General features: G+C 36.6%; 1 protein-coding gene across 36 annotated transcripts in view; it reads left to right on the top strand.

Moving 5' to 3' along the window:
* The window catches only part of LOC140281575 (receptor-type tyrosine-protein phosphatase delta-like), a 339321-nt gene that overhangs the window by 157415 nt on the left and 163594 nt on the right, over positions 1-18312 (top strand). For all 36 annotated transcript variants that reach the window (XM_072376019.1, XM_072376023.1, XM_072376033.1 and 33 more), the window contains one exon: positions 10725-10772. The gene's annotated coding sequence lies outside the window, so the exon portion shown is untranslated. The remainder of the gene's footprint in view (positions 1-10724; positions 10773-18312) is intronic.

An 18312-nucleotide genomic window follows, 5' to 3' on the forward strand; every position in this document is an offset into this window, starting at 1 on the left:
CATAAAGGCATCCTGTAAAGTACCACCCTGAGCGTCAGGAGGGCTAAAAGAGTTAAATGAGCATTTCCACATCAGAGCGAGCATCATTGTCATTACCTTTCAAAGTCTCAAAATCCTCAAAAGGAAGTCTGGGGTGGGAGTTCAAATGGTGCAGTGATGCATTACACTTTTAAATGTGCATTTATGTCATCTGTTCAGGACCAACACATGACTATGGATTTTTTTCTCCTCTGAATCATCTTCAAGTTATAACGGTACTTTCTAAGAACATTTGACCATATCCTGGGTTTAGATAATAACCTTGCTTTGAAGCATATCATTTCTGGTGTTGTCCAAAAATATCTCAATTTTGTGAAGATGACAGAGTGGGCAGTTTACACCAAGCATGTTGTAATTTTTGTACCTTACTTATGCTCCGAAGATACTACCCTCATTGAAATGTATTAGCACTCAAAGATATTAAAATCCTCATAAAAATGCAAATTATTCTTTTTGATACTCAGAATCCTACAATTGTTTTATATTCTAATGAGCACGGTGCAGTTTTATGTAAGCTTTATTAAGTGCATGTAATTACTGAAAGTTCATGTGTAAATCATAACAAAGCGGTTGTTCATGCAGAACTAAGCTACAGATGTACTATAAAGAGTAAACCATACCTTAAGTCATAAAGGATCACATATGAGGTGTTAGTAAGTGTTTGTGTGCTTTTAATTTTACAACTGTCTGCCATCTGGTCCCACTTATTGTCAATCTTCATTCTTGGATGCTTGTCTGTCCAAGATAGATCCCTCATATGTCAGAGGCACACAGACCATTTCCTGGAGTCTGCTGTGACTGCCAGACATCACAGACCATGACAGTCGTATATGTGATGCACAAAATGATCTCAATGTAAAATGCTACAGACTCCCACGTTACAATTGTCTTTTTTTCCTTTAAGATATACTAAGCTTACACTTTTAGGCAGTTCTTGACAACAAATAAGACATTATTTAGCATTTTCAGACAGAAACATAAAACACATCCATTTTACAGTGTGTGGGTGGAAACTGGTCTGAATGTGATTGATCATGTTAATTACGCTGACAACACTGAGAAGGTTTAATCATATATTTTGCATTTAATCGTGTTTTTTGCTCTTGAAACACCCACAAAATACAGAATGAAAATTCTGTGTACAGGACTGAGTGCTGGTTCATACAGTCAGCATTTGGTCCTGTCTTAACAAAAGGTGTCTGTAGCAAGAGGGGGAAGAAACCCAACTCTCTGTGGTACAATTACAGAAGCCAACTGAAGTCACTTAGCCTGCTAATACACTGTATGATATTAATTACTGTTTGTAAACAATGCACTTTGCAGAGATTATTGCATGCACTTGGTGTCCTCCATTTGTGTTTGGTAATTCTCACAAGTGATTAAGTGGTGCAGCTAGGACAGCTGTTCAAGATGAGTTCATTGGCATGTTTAATTAATTGCACTTGAGATAATTATTCAATCATTACTTTGATTAATTTTCTTCGTCCCAGATAATGCATCAAACGTCTGCTTGATGTCAATAGTTTTGAAAGCATGAGAACAACGACGCTAACCATTTTTGGGGGGCTATATTAGGACTAATTTCTGCTTTGTGGAGAAAATAATGTCAATGTCAGCCAACCATGTGGAGATTCATTATTATGACCTCATGGCTGATCTGAGCAATGTTAAATGCTCATTTAACAAGCAAACCATAAAAGGTTGGCCTTTCATCCAACACCTGCTCAATCTTCTATTATTTTTCTTTGTTTCTCCAACAAATCAACAACACTGTGTCACTGCTCACTTCAGTGTTTTGAGTGTATTCATCCTGCACTGAGTTTGAAGCATGCTTATTCTTTATCTTCTCAGACATTAAGGGTAGTGGCAACATACAACTGAAGCAAAGCCAGACAAATCATTTGTGAGAGATCTTGTCAAACAGATTAATTCCCACCCTGAGCCTAGGGGTGCTGGACTGTTTTTCTGTCATGCTGCTTTGCCAGGCTCCCTCTTGATAATACCCCAAAGATAAAATTAATTGTGCAGGGAGATGTGGGATGGGGAGTATCTGAGAAGACCTTGAGCTACAGATGACGCCTTCCTTTTCACTCTGTTCCTTTGCATGTGAAAACACAGAAACAATCAAACAGTCAGAAGTATGACACATTGTGTAAATGAGAAATAATGTTGCCAGGAGGTTTCTGGAAGGGTGAGGGTCTGTGAGAGATATGAAGGGACAAAATCAAGCCTGATAATATATTATCATCCAAGTGTCTATGCTCAAATTACCATTCAAAGGAAATCCCTAATTTCATCTGGGGTGACAATGGACTGGTGTTATGCCCAGCTGCAAGTCTGAAAGTTGAAGAACATGGCAATCTGTTATTTAATATTAATAATCAAAGTTCAAAGGAACATGTGAAGTATAACATTTTATAGTGACGTCAGGCTACAGAGGAATTTAAAAAGAACAAGAATAAATCTTCACGGCTATTCTAGTGACTCTGTAAAGCCTTATTTAGCCACATCTGCACTGAATTAGTAATACTGTCATACAGTATAATTTGACAGAGATAATAAAAGAAATATAAATTTTTGCATGTATTTGGTCAAAATTAAATAATAAACCTGATGTTTTAAAAAGCAGAGGGTCAAAATCAATCAAAGTCAAAATCATTCATCCTGGCAGCCATCACTGTCTGAGTGGGATATCAATCATTGAATTTCTATAAAAACTAGCGAGAAAAAACTAGGGATATTACTAAAGGCAAAATAAATTGTCCCACTTGTGTAATGAGTGTATGGGCTGTTCAGTCACCCATTAGTTGTTGAGACATGTCCTCCATAGCACCAACACGCTTGAAAACTATTCCTTTTAGAATACTGCCCATTAGGTTTTGCACATTAGGTTTAGTAGCAGTTACATTTAAAGTGAAGCAGACCTTTTCAACAACCTTTCATCACTGCATCCACATGAGCCAACAAGTACGACTGTACATATATGCACAGTCAATGTTAGTCATTCAAGCCAAGAAATATTCCGTAGAGAGAAAAAAAAAACATTGGCACCGGTCGATTTTGGTACTTGTGTGATTTCTTCAAAACCCTTCGGTATTTGAGTTGCCCCTGTCACCACTGGCAGATGGTGCAAATGAGTTTTTATATGCTTCTGCTGTAGACTGTGAATAGGCAACCAAATACGCATATCACAAGAGATCTATGTACTGGTAGATGAGTGAAACTAAAGCGTAGACTTTCGAACTGTCGGACTCTAAACACACCAGCTACTGCTTCACTCGTGCAGCACGCATTGATACTAGAACTTAAATCAGGGTTTTGTCAGTTATTGATACGGACAAGTTCACATTGATAATGATGAGATAACAAAATGACGTGTTGCATATTTTGTTCTTGGTTTACATGTAGACCAAAAGTGCACTTGTAAATCTATGAAGAATAATATGTTTTGCAGTTTTCATATGCATTTGTATCTCATTTTAGTTCCCACATTCATACCCTGTACACAACCCCCCCACATAGATACATTATCCTTGCACAATCCACAGCCAGCAGGTTTGAGCTGAAATAAGCTAGTCACCACTGTCACAGTGTGACATCATCAGTTGGACTGCCAGTGTCCCAGTGGTGTCAAGATATCTTTCAACAGAGCTCTTTCTGTGACTCTGCAGTGTCACTCAGGAGCACAGACAGGCACTGCAACAAGGATGACAGCCATGGAATAAAAGCAAAATGCAGGTAGTACCTACTGTCATGATGCCGGGGTGCAATTATGAATTAACCCTAAGGTGTTGCTCAAATAAGAACTTTTTTACATCATATAAAAATAAGCTGATCGTTGTTGGTGATAGAAGCTCTTCGTGGTTAGTCATAAAAGTGTGACACTCAACTAATGACAGATTAATCATTAAGTTTCAAGGGGTTGTCAAATTTTAGAGTTTAGCTTTAGCAAAATAGTGTCAATCATCTATGAATTTGTGAAACTGTACATTAAGTATTGTGATTAACAACTTATCCTATTGTAAGGTTTTTTTGAAACCCTCAGCATTTATACTTTTAAGCCTACACAATCCAACAGGAATAAATTCTATAAATCGCCATTGCTGGCACTCAGCACATCACTCTCTATAAAGTACCTTTGAATAATCAAGGGAGGCAGATAATAGCTTGGGATAGGACTCGGCTTGCTGCTCTGTGACAGACATTTCCAATTAAAAAGGGTAAATAACTTGAGATTCATCTATTTCATCCTGTCCTGAGATTTATCAGTCCATCATGCTTTAAATCCATTCACCCCTGAAATGGTAATATCACAGATTTGGATTTCCCAGGCAAAGAAAAATGGCATACAGTTCCAAGACCTTTCACAAGGCAACTCAAGCATGCGAGGAAGCCAGTGATATCATTACATAAACATTATATTAACTGTAGCTGGGATGGAGTCTCCAAGACTTTTGGATTTGACTCGATACAGCAGCAGCACACTGCTTTCTAGCAGTAAGCTGTTTCATTGTCGATTACTGATAGGCTGAACTTTTATTCACAGATTGTAATAGGATCTAGTATTTTTACCCCTTGTTGTTTCACAGTGAGATGTTAATACTGTGTGTAACTTTTACCAACTGTTATTATGAACTATAAGTTGAGTTAGTTATTTTAAGTTATACAAATATGAACATGTAATATGTGTCAGTGGAGTCGAGCGTATTCTGGGTAAATGCTCGTCATCATGAAAACAGGGTTGTTAAATAGTAAAGGGATGTAGACAACAGAGGATACAGTATTGAAATCTAGAGACTTATTCCATCTGACAATCCAAGAAATTCCTTATAATGAACCAATGTGATGTTTCATCAGGTGAATGACAAGCCAAAAGTTTTCTTCTTTACTTTTCTTTATTATCTTTTAGAAGACTTATCTCACTCAATATCTAGTACAGGGGGCAGGAAGTTTTGGCTCTGCTATCTGGGTATCTACTGGTAACAGGAAGTCCATAAATATCAGCCATTTCTGACAGAGGCAATTATAGTTCTTCAGGCTTCCAGAATTCACAGACTGAATTCACAGAATCATATCATATGTGGGCTCAGGCCATTTTAAAGCCATCACCTACTTATAGCTTGGGACGTGAAGTTCTGAGCCAAAAACCTTGCTGCATTTCAACAACGTGGCCGCTGGCCCGGGAGTGTTGTACCTTGCAAGCCACCTACACTGTGCTGTTGTGAATGTCACCTAACATCCCCTGAAACAGTTTCAGAGTGATGAGTGGGGAGTGATGATGTGTTGTACTTATTTATTTGTGATGATCTGGAGAGAAATAAGAGAAGAGCAATAACAGTCGTAAGAAAAGTGCTCAATACCAAAGATAAAACTCCTAAGTCATCATCCTCACTTGTTAAAAGAGGACACAGAAGTTGCAAACAACTATAGTGTAATAAAAAAGTAAAGTTGAAAAGATGGATGACCTAACTAAAATATAGTTTGTAAATTTCAAAACTTCAATCATGTTTTCTTTCTCTCCCTGAATAAATGTGTCTGAGATTAAATAACATATTGTCCTAAAACCAAACTTTGATTTGGCCTGAAAATGACCTTAAATCCAGCACAGCTGGTTGTACACACTGTTGCAAGTGTGATGAATGCACCGCCTTAGGCCCAAAGCTTGCCCAAATGAAAATAACCACAGGTGATTCAGGGTCCAAATTACCCCTTTTAAGCATCCCAAAAAAACCAAGCCAAATTTGGACCGCAGAATCTGAATACAAGCTAACAAAATTCAGCTGTAATCAGCTCCACTTGGCCGGCTACCTGGACTCCAGCAGATTAAACCTCACATTACTTTTTTTCTCACTAAACTTCAGCCAACATTAACAAAATGCCGCATCATGACAGTAGGGAAAAAAGTCTTTTTTTTTTGTAAATAAAGTGACATGACTCATTAATGTGATGAATGACCATGCAATTCCCTAGGAACAGCATCAATCTACCCCCTCACCCCCTTCAGGCGTCCCTCATGTGGGCCATTTACGGGTGAAAGCCGAATATTTAAACGTGTGCCTGTAAGTGCTGAGGCAAGCAGGTCTGCTGGCCAAATGGTTGCTCTTTTCAGCTGTTGAAGCTCCCAAGTACCCATTTCACTGTTACCATCAAATCATTAAATTCACTCCACACTCAGTGTAATGATGAGATCGGTAGAAAGACATAGAGCGGGTATCAAATTCTAGAATTAAAACCCAAATCTATTATCAGCTGAAAATTAGTGTTTTCTTTTTTTTTAGGCTGAGGAAAAAATTAATTTAAATCTATATTTGTAAGAACTTTTGTTTTGAAAGGAAGCTACCAAGACATAGAGGTCCATGATGAGGAGGATCAATAAAATAAGCTAAGAAAGGTTGAATGTGTTTCCACTCAGTGCCCAGGGCTGAGATTATTCCATCGTATGAACATTTTAATTGCATTTTCCATTATGTTATGAGCTGATAGCATCGCACTTTGAACGTGTATGAGCACATTTTCAGCAGTAAGTTATTTCACCGTTGTGGCAGACACTTAGATGTCTTCAACACATGATTTCTTATTAGTGCACTAGAAAATGCTGCAACGTGCTTGTGTGTTTATTTATGTATGACAGAAATTGCAGAATATCCACAGTTGTCAGTGTAGTACATTATCTCACGTCTTTTTTGATTAAAGGTTACCTTCATTTTTGTTTTATTGAATTAACTTCAGGCCAACTCAAGCTATTACAGTGTTCAGCTGTTTCTCAGTGTACTCCATTTAGTGTTTAAAGAGGATTTCTGCATCTAATGCATGCCACCACAGGGGACTAAACAGCTAACTGTCCAAAACAATGCAAGGAAATGGTCTCATATGTATGTAATTGCAAATGCTAGAGTAGTATGCATGCACAGCTATTCCCAGAAAAAAAAATGTGTTCAGAGTTATACAATCATAACATGCACCTTTGCTACTGCTTGTGTTTCTGGTTCCACTTCTCCATAGCACCAAATGTTCACAGGTCTACAAAAATCACTTGATACGGAACATCTACATGTGGCAGCCCCTTACAGCATAACACACTAAGTACTGATTACTTGCAATTATGTTCAGAGTCTGCTCGTACAGCAGAATCCATTATAATCCATCCACTTAAAGACACTTACAGAGATGTTGCACCCTCGCTACTATTGGGTGACTGGACTTGGTTTCTATGGGAACCAGAGTGCACAGCAAACAAAAAAAAAGTGGTTGTAGCAGCTGTTGCTCACATAAGCTGTAGTGAGGAGCCATGAGTTAGGTTGTTAAAAGAAAAAGAGCAAACACTTTGTTCAAAAGACAACTATTATTTTTCGAAAAATCCAACATGTTTCAGTACATGATACAGAGAAGTGTTGGAAAAGTAGAATGACATGACATCTTAAGCTGTGGGGTTGTTTGACTTTCCCACTTTTGTTACTTTGAGCTCTGAAGAGATTAAAGATAAAGACTATAATGTTCTTACAGCTGTGCCATGAATCACTAAGCTCCAGCAGTCTTACATGTAAATCAGATTTTACATGTACAGAATCATCCATACAGATTTGTAGAGTTCAATGTGCTTTAAAGTATGACTGATAAGTGAATTAAAAACTAGAGCTGTGTAGGTCATAATAGTGTGACATAACTAATAACACAGAGCATAAAATAAAATGTCAAAGAATGACAAAAACTATCTTAAATAACTAGATAAAAGGATCTAAAAAAATTAGACATGAAATAATGAAATACAGTAGAACAGAATGGAAGCAGATTAATGTTCTTTCATTGTAATCAAAGAATCTTCTGATTGTCAATTCATCAAACAATACCCTAATCATCAAATTCTTCCTTAAAAAGAAAGATTATCTAATCTGTGCTTGTGTATGAATTTGTATTGGCTTGGTCTTTTTTAAATGGTTCATGGCTGATTTGATGAGTTGTCAGTTCTTAAATAGTGTACCCTTCACACATTGTTTTGATAGAATATCATGCAACGAGTGTGCTGTCCTTCTCGATAACTACTATATGACATGATAGGTTTATTAGCAATTCCAATTAAACAAAATGCCAAATTTGTCCTGATTTCTATTACTTTGCCAGCAAAAATAGCTACCTTCTTATTTTTTTTGCAGATGTATACACATGCCGAGTGTGTGTCTATTGTGAAATTGGGCAAAAAAGAGAATTCGAAGCACCAGTCAGATGTTTTGCTTGAAGGGCTGGCTGTTGCCAAGTGCCCCACTCACCCTCGTGTATGGCACGAATTGAGCAGAAAGCAAATATGTCCCTCCTTATGGTAGGTCAGACTACAAGGCAGTCCAGATTTTTAGAGGGAGTGTATTACAGGGCTAAATCACAAAATGAATTTCAACACCGTAGCGTATGAAGCGTCTGCCTCAGGGGCCTGATTTCTTTTTACTCTGGTGTTTTAACAATGAGGCTGTGACAGACCAGCATAGGCAGTCATATTTAAGTGCCCCTTGTGCTCAGCCTGTTTTGTATAACAGAGTTAAAAGCACTACAGAACATCAGTATCCAAAAGCAGGGATGTGTGCCTAATGAATGGTTGTCAGCCATCTGTCAGTAACCCACTTTTGTTAAGATATAATGATACATACATTAGTATTTTCTGAAGAATTGCTTGTCTTGTAAAGTTTTGGAGCTTTCGCTAAGGATTTATTTTGCGAACATCCACAACTCTCCTTCCTGTACACAAAAGAACAGATGAGTTGCCTTGATTTTCCATGTAATGATAAATTGTAATATATTACTTATTTATATACAACAACTAATCCAAATGGCAAACCCTTACACTAACACTTTGTAGCACACCCTTATGTGGCAATCACTGCAATCAACCACTCTTTGTAGCTATTAATGACACTTTGATACTTCTCAGCTGGTGGCTTAGCCCATTAAGCTGCTCCAGCTCTCTCAAGTCACCATCTCTCAACTGTGAGTTTCAGCTCCTTTCATCAATGTTCAATTGGATTAAGAGTGGACTCATAGCAGTTCACCACAGACTGGTTCAATGTTTTTCTGTTATCCCTTCCTGGAGGTTTTCAGATTTATGTTTTAGGCCATCATTTTGGAGGAAACATACCCCGCAACTGAAAGAGCAGTTTCACTGCTTTGATAATGATCTGATTTCATAGTTCTCTGCACAGATTCAACCTTATGCCAGATGTGGCGAAACAGCTCGATATTCACAGCTGAATCTTCTCAACACTTCTCAGTGGGATAGTGTGTATTTTCCTTTGAAAGGTTCCGTTTTGCAATTGCGAACATCAAACTGGTGTGATTTTCTATATTATTCCAGAAGCATTGTGGCTTTGAGCCTATTTTATCTCTTTTTACAAGTCACGCCATGCCTTTATTCACTCAAGAATCAGTTTTCACTTCAATTCCCATTAGCTTTCATCTTAAACTCTTCCATATGTCCTTAGATAACTATTTTGTCTTGTATCAGTGTTACCAAACAATTGCAGTAAACGGCACAATGAGTACAATCACACATTTAAACACAATAAAAGCCTTGCCAGCATGCAGAGAAGTTTTGTTCTAAGCATCTTTGCATTCCACTGTATTTTATCATCCTGTACTTTCAAAAAGTTATAAATTCATGAAATAAAATGAGGCATAATTGCATACAATTAGAGTTAATGTTAAACGTAAACCATATTTATTTCAGTCCAGAAACATATAGCCAACTTTTAATTACATTGTACACGTGGGGAAACAATTCACACATGCACCCATGTAAAGTATTATCATAAAGAATAAGATATATATAGCCATTTTATTATGAAATTTGTTGATTGCCATCATCGCGATTGCAGAATGTGGATTACCAATTTTTTTTTAAACAGGATGACCTTTTACATTAGTTTGCTCTCACCACTATAGATTCATCTCTGAGGACTATGGTGGAATGAATTTCTCATATCTGTTTAAAACGTAAATTGCTTAGTTCTCGGCTGTTATTTTTTTAAATTTTCTTTGATGGTGCTACATAGTGTCTTGGTTCCTGTCACTAGTTTCCATCATGTTAATTCTCTGATAGAATGCTTACCTGAATGTAAAGAAACGATGTCGCACATAGATACAAAAACAACAAGGTCCCACACATTGAAAAAAAGTCATTCCGCAGTTTATATTTTAATTTAGTAGTATTGGTTTCTTTGACAACATAAAATATGCAACGATACTTCATAATCAGTAAGAAAAAGGGTTCTCAAAGCACTGACTTCTGTCAGCACGGTGCCAGTGCTGACTTTTTGTTTTTTTGAGAAATTGTTTCTGCATTTCTGCAAGTATGCTGGGAAAGTGTGGTCTTGATGGACATTCATCATCTAACTTTTAATACTTTCGAAAGTAATTCAATAGGGTGCAGTTTTACCTGTATGGAGTTAGCCAAACACATCAACTTATTATATGTCCATCACTGCTACAGCACTGCTGCCGACAGGATGATCTTCTTTGTGCTTTAGAAATCTGGGACACTATTCCCTCCTCTTACTTTTCCTACTTTGGTCCTGGGAGCCCTGGAGTCCTTGTCTTCATTAAAGGAGTTCCTCATTGATCAATCACTGTCGGAGGAGTTTCTCTGTAATTGCACTGTGGCTTAATCATGACTGACGTCTCATCCCTCCTTCACTCTGTCACAGGTCTCAGGAGAGAGAATGTTCCATGACTTTCACACCTTCAACCTCAAGGTAGGCCTCTCTTGAGGATTTTACTTTCATTTGTGTGGTTAATGTTAAGAGGCATTTAGTCTTATTATGATATTATGTCTCATTCATTCATTTGTGGAGCAAAGGACAGGTAAATTAAGATGGAATTGACATTTAGAAATATTTTCAAGCTTGGATGACTTCACTTTTCTTTCTTTCATTTATACACTTTTTACACCTTCATAAATTGACTTAGAGGACTTTATGATATATATATATATATATATATATATATATATATTCTTTTATTCAGTTTAAGGGTTTATTGTATTATTAAATTCAACAATCATGCCACATTTTTATTGTAAAATGATTGATCGTAACTGTGAGAGTTGCAGTCTGTTTGGCTCATTCTATGAATATGTCCTCACATCTGCAAACAGATAACCTGAAATCAATTCACAGCCACTGATACACCATATGGTATTCCTGTGAAAGAAAACTTCAGCAATATGAAGAGTACAGCTGCAAAAGTAACAAATACATCACCCTTATAAAACCTTATATAGTTTTAACTCTTTTTCCAATCATCATCCTGTAGAGACTTTTATGGTATTGAGCCCCATATTCTGTCTCAATTTAGGAATTTTACCCTGAAACATTTTGCTAACTTGCTTTATACTTTAGATACAGTATTGTACACATGTTGTATTTACCTCAAACATAATGATGTTGCATCTATTTTTAGCCAGCAGTAAGACAACATATGTTGCCTTCTCATTTCAGATATCCAGGTGACTATAGTTACTTTAAGTTGTTGATAGTTTGAATCAAGAGAAAAATAAAAGGAGTTTAAATCAACTAAGACATTTCACTACTGAAAAGCTTCATTCCCGTGCTGTGACCTCAGCAGCTCATGTACAACAACCTGACATAAGAAAGTTGTTCATGCTGAAACAAAGATCATTTTATTTAACTTAACAGCAGGAGCTTTGGAAGTTTTCCCAGATCTTTACTCACAAAACTAGCCGAGTACAGGCAGTGAAGAGATGGCTTAAATTACACAACAGATAGAACAGAGGTTCGATGTAGAAAAAATATATAGAATTGTGAAGTATGTGAATTTGTAGTGTCTTTTGATTTAAAAAGCCTGTGCTTTTTTTATCAAAGCATGACAAGGAATGCTCTTAGCAGCTCTTCATGAGATGTAAGCATTCAGGTAGTAGCGAGGTTTGCCTTGGCTAATGCTTGAGCTACCGATTGTTTAAGACAATTCCTGCTCCAAGTTAACTTTTCAAATCTGTATCACACAGTTTGATGCCAGCTGTGATATATATGGTATCAAACCAACAAGAGTTTCTCCATAATGGAATGCAAAAGAAGCATATTATGTAAAAAGAAAAAAGAAATCAAGAGTGATTTTCCAGAGTAAAATTGATACCTTCGCCATGATATTAAAGTCACCAGGATGCAAAAGTTCAGAGAGCCTGATGGGTTTTTGCAAAATGTTCCGTGAGTCTTCCGTATCTTCTCCTAAAAAAGGTTTCAAATTGGTTTGATAGCTCAGATTAGTCGCAGCCCTCTTGTGATCTTGCGTTAGCATATTTCTCATGCTTATACACAGTGATTTTACTTAATGCACACAAGATCTGCATCAAATACAATGAATATTATGAGTAAACAGTAAGGATTTGAGTTCTCACACGTTTTAATATTTCCTTTTTTAATTCAGTTTGTAACTGATTATATACACATTGACTTATCTGCCATCCTCACCACAGGATGGACACAGCCACAAATTACTTTCCCTGCCATTATGCCATATTTTATGTAAATGCATTCCATTATAAATTGTTGTATGTCATTTTTATGACAGTTGTAGCACAAGCATCCATAATACTTTGACTGGGGGGTAAATTGTAACATGGATCCCAGTCATTGTAGATGGCATCGGAATAAGAGAGGGTCAGGAAAGTTGAACTCTCTTCTGCAAAACATTGTTTTTTTTTTTAAACTATCAAAAACATGTTTATTATTAATGCAGATGCTGCATTACATAAACAGTATAATGTAAAAATTGATTTTCTCAGGCAAGATGTTTGACTCACTTTCAGCTTTTGGATCTGTGTTTTTCCGTTTTATTTCAGACAGTTTACCAATAGTATGGCTAAGGAGATGGTCAAGCTAAACTTTTCCAGTACAAATGCACAGTTCTTTAACTTCACTGTCATTAGAAGAAAAAAGGTGGTGTTCATGCAAGTCTTAAATTAAGGACAATCATATTTTCTAAGCTTGCTATGTCATGGTGTGCAAAACTGTTCAGAACCAAGTACGAGGGTGAAAGTTTTAAATTTAAAATGTAATCAGCACAATCACCACAAGCAATCAGTTCCTCTTCATTTCACCTGATCGAGCCCCCTGCTAAAGACGAGCTTGTTAAATAGAGCATTTTATCAGTCCTGGATTAAGCTTTGACTTTGATTAACATGTGTAGTCTGAGTTTAGAATGTCAGAGTTCAAGTTTGGGAGGGAAAAAAAACAAAACATTGTCTTTGAAATGCAAATTCTCCAGACATCATTAGAAAATGAGGTTTCTGTTTGGAATAGAAACTAAAGTTGCAAAAGCTTTCAGTACATTTATGCATAAATTTGAGCAATAACTTCAAACTGAACAGCATGAAAAATACCTAATAACCTAACTGGTTGAATTTAAAGGTGTATATATGAAGTTTAGAAGCCAGAGGAAACAGATAGCCTGGCTCTGTACATATTCAACAAAATTTGATTCTATATTTCTTTAAATAGAGTCCAAGGACGTTTTTTAAAAAATATATATATATATTTTTTTTACTTAACTTAGGATATCTATTGTCCTTTTGTTTTTAGTATGTCTTGTCATATTTTTCTACAAAGGGTTATAACATGTCCAATAAAAGCTTGAATGATGCAAATAACCACTTGTGAGTTAGTCAAAAAGTTTTACTTTCGTGATGGAATACTAGACCGAGCACACTGCCTGCCAGAAAGCTGGATAAACAAAAGCAGCAAACAGGCTAGCAACTAGCTTGAAAAGATATTACTACATGTTTAACACATCCTTTTCTGTGTCAAAGTAAAATCCCTACCGAGTTTTTTGGTTTTGAAACCCTTCTGCTCTTTGTTAGGCTCTTATTGTGAAATATGCAAAGCATATAATATGCAACAGCTTACCAAACTGATCCAAAATGGTTCAGAATGAATTAATCAAACCGTGCGCACACATGACCATATGTAGCAACTCCTCTTCCTCTTGCCTGCCAGTATTGGAGGATGGCCTGTATTTATTTGTGGGGGCTCTTCCACCAGCGAGTATAAGAGGCCCAGCTTTTAATTGAATCCTGGTTTTTAATTCAAGGAAATACAATACTTATAAATATGATTCACAAATATTCCACAGACAAGGTACATCTGTTGTTAGCTTACTTACAAACAAGATCTCTAGTTGCTACATCAACAGTTAAAGCAGAGTAAACATAACAACTTGATCAGACATATATGAAATCACTGATTTATTTCAAACAAAGTGAAGCGATGGTGGCTGGTAATGTGTTGCAGTTGGCTGCCTGCTGCTTTTCAAACTGTGCCTATGGAAAGTCAGTTCTCATTTTTGCTGTGGTTGACACAAGAATTCAAGTGGCATTGAGATAAGAATACATAGATTCAAACAGCAGGTTTTTATTAATAAGTGTTTTTAGAGCTACTTTAATTTCCGTCTGCAGTTAGATGGTCGTGGCACCAAAATAATATAGAAAATGGAAATTAAAAAAGTACTTTTTTTTTCCCAAAGGGAAATTATATTGTTTCACTTATTTCTGTTTTTACAAGCTTTCATTATAAACAGTTATTGCTGCTGGCAGGAAGGGCCTCCAGTATCTTTGAAGAAGCCTTAAACTGATCACACTTCATTGTTTCACCACGATGTTATGATAAGGATGGTCGGTGTTGGTCTTTATGTTACCCAACTTCTGCAGCATTCTGCATCTGGTCAGATTTATACAAGCATCATGGTTTAGAAATCCCAAACTCACTCATCATAAACAAAAAATGATGCAATCTTGTGAAAGAATTTATGCCATCTTATAATTTAATGGAGTTCATCAGTAACCAAGATACTGGAGGAGAAGTTATTGTTTTCCATTGTTTCACCACATGATTTTAACACGTGTTTTCTCCATATAATATGATGTCGGTAGGTTGTGGTCATTTAGCATATTTATGTGAGATCACACGGTCTTGTTTGTGTTAATGAAGGTGGAATTTTAAAACCGACAATTTGCTACCTCTTGGCAAAGGGACTATGGTGTCTCAGATGGTGGCAAACAGTCCCAGCTGGATACAAGGTGATAATTTATAAGCAATGAATGTGCCAGTGCTGATTTTGTTATCTCTGGACTGAGCTATTTTAGCTGTTTCTTCATGTTTCCTGCTTTCATAGTAAGCAAGTTAACCAATTGTGGCTACATTTTAACACAGACATGAGAAAGCTGGCAATATTCTAACTCTCAATCAACCAACTCAACAATCTACCTTAACTTAATAGTGATTATTCATAAGAAAAAGATAGAAACACTTTTCCTCTTATGAAATTGTGAAGAAGTGCTTTAAACCCCCCTCAAATCAAGAATAAATTGTTTTGACTGACCAACATACTGTGCAAACAAACCATACGTGTGGCTGCCAGTCTTTATAACATCTGCTGACTACAGACAGAGGGTGGAGAGTAACGCAGCAACATCTGTTAGAAATTCTGCTACATCAAAAGCAAACCTGCCATAAAATTTACTTTCCATTGACCAAAAACATTTCTAAGCATTTGGAATTGACTCTAGAACTATGAATGCATAGAGATTGTTTTGTCACCTACTTTCAACCACAAACAATGTTTATTTGTCTATTATCTGTCAAAAGCAACCAGTTTTGGAACAGGTTTTTCAATTTATGAGTTATGTAGTACAAAAACACTGTTTTATGGTTTGTGATGATTCTTTCTTCGTAAACAGTCCCGATACAGTGTGGCAAGGCAATCAACACCTTAAGGCTTTGTATTTGCTATTATCCAAAGTTCACGATAAAAACCACAAGACATGCTGACAGACCAACTATGAACATTTTTCTGAATTTTAATGTCACTGAAGCTGATCTCATTCAGGACAAGGCAATCCAGGTTCACACAGGGCACATCCAGACGTCATAAACTGTCTCCCTGTTCACAGAGGCATGGAGAGGGGAGAACGCTTCTTTGATTTTAAAAAGAAAGAAATTTGATCATTTTCACACACTGAATTAAGAGATAGATCATAATGACTGTTTTTTTTTGCTCGTTTGTGCTTTACATGTGTTGAAATGCCATACATTCTAATAGCTTGTGAGTATGTCATTGTCAAGCATTTGATTTTTCTGTAAATCTTACATTTTGGAATCAGCTTTTTTAGGAACTGGAAAGGTCCACAGATGCCAACTTGGCCCATATTTAGACACTGAATCATTCGGATTGCACTACTGTGATTGCTTAATTAAATGCTCCACTGTGTAATGACTTTCCTTGAAAGGGAATTAAATGCCTAAATGCTGCAGAATCTGTGTTGAGCTGAATAGAAATCAATGGGACACAGTGCAAGAACTGAAGGTGTTTTCCGACTTGTTTAGGTTGAACGTTTTGTATTGATGTCGTCTCTCAGTCACTGAGTCAAAACCTCATTCCTCTTGCTCCAAATCATTGATTGCTGGCATACAAACAGTGTGCTTAGTTTGTGCTTTCTCAGGAGGTTGAGATGGCAATTCCTTCCTGTATATGTGGAAGTGACCTGTATGTAAGGCTGCACTTACATTGAAGAATGTGAAACTACTAACAAAATAACCATTTACTACTAATGGAGTGTGAAAAACACATCTTAAATAGAATCTAAGTTCTACCTGCGTCGAGGAAATACACACGGAGCGTGTTACCATCTCAGAAAAACTAGTTTCAGGTTTCAAATGAGTAATATTCCTTGTTGAGTGTTAATGGGCAATAAAGCATAGCTACAATTACTTGAAATTGTGACAGAAGTGACAGAGTCCAAAATTATCAGCGTTTTACCACACAAGCCTACAGACAAATATTAGAACCAAACCAACATTGAAATAGTTCTTGAAAGGAGTGCAGCCTACTAATCTCACAAACATTTGATTGAACCAAAGACCTTTAGAAATCGCCAAAGCTGGAAGGACCATACAACTCTAAAAATGACAACCGATTATCAAACTGCCTCTGGCTTGAGACACTGTAATCCCCCAGATGTTGCAGTCTGTGAAATATGAGAGACTGAATTAGATCTCTCAAACAATGTCGGCTTGTCTACATTCACAAACCCTCAGCATTTAAGTCACAAAATTAAGTTGACCCCATCAGAAAGCTTAAGGACATGTAACAAAGCCCCTGGCAGTCTTATTACTTCATCTGCTTTCATCTCATCTCCTCTATATAATAAGTTCCCACTCTAGCAAGACCACTGGGGCTAATAAGAGTTTTATCTGCTTTTGATATTAGATATTAACACCTCATCAAAGTAAAGCCAGCGGTAGACTTGTCTTGCCTCCGAAATATGCAATAGCTTAACAATGTCTCTAAAAGAAATCTTATCAAATTCAAATTAAGGGTGAGTTGAATAGCCAGAAGGATACTGCTTCCTGTCACTCAAGAAACTTAATTTGGTTCTACTGGAGAAAAATACAAGCAGGCTTTGTGAATCAATGAGATCATAGTTTTTGTATCATGAAAACATTTACTTTGAATTTGCTCCTCATAATCCTGAATTAAACTGAGTCAATTTGTCACATATAAATGATGAATGTTTAGCTGCTGGGTATGAAAAAAGGAGTGATCACAATCAGGATTTGTTTGTTTGAAAACTCCATAAATACCATCTCTAGACAGCTAGTGTTTGTGATCTTCACCTGAGGGGAAACTCATTGTGCATGTGTGTTGTATAGTTGTTTTATTAAGATGCAGGTTGTAACCCAGAGTTTAGATGCCAACTATAAATCACACGTATGTAGGTAAAATCGATCAGTAATCACTTATGTTTCCAAATGAACTCCTCCATTTTAAAAGTCTTATTTCTTCAAAAAAATGTCTAAAGGTAGATAGTGTTTAGTGTGAGAGTGCAAAGGTTTCAGAATTCTTATCATCCCTTGTGGCATTCGTTGTCAGGTTGTATAAAAAAATGAAATATTAACTGGAAAATATAGCTTGGAGAGATAGAAAATAAATTACTTCAGTGAGGCAAGGAAAAGAAGATTGTGAGATTTATCAAGTCAAGATGGGAATGCCTGCTAAGTCGGTGCCTCTACCTTGAAAAATTAAAAAGAAATCAAATGCCTGAGAGTACACAGAGATTGTTATGTTGGCGTGTGTGTGTAGGCAAGCAAGTCTATGTACGTATTTTTTAAGTGATTTGTTGCAAAAATATTATTGCTTAATATCAATTTTTTCATTTTGAGTGTGATATATGCCAGGGGGCACAGTATGTATGACTGTGTGGTTCCGCTTTGACATATAGTA

The sequence above is a fragment of the Leuresthes tenuis genome, unplaced genomic scaffold (assembly GCF_036924035.1).
Source record: "Leuresthes tenuis unplaced genomic scaffold, fLeuTen1.0.hap1 SCAF_22, whole genome shotgun sequence".
Taxonomy (NCBI): domain Eukaryota; kingdom Metazoa; phylum Chordata; class Actinopteri; order Atheriniformes; family Atherinopsidae; genus Leuresthes; species Leuresthes tenuis.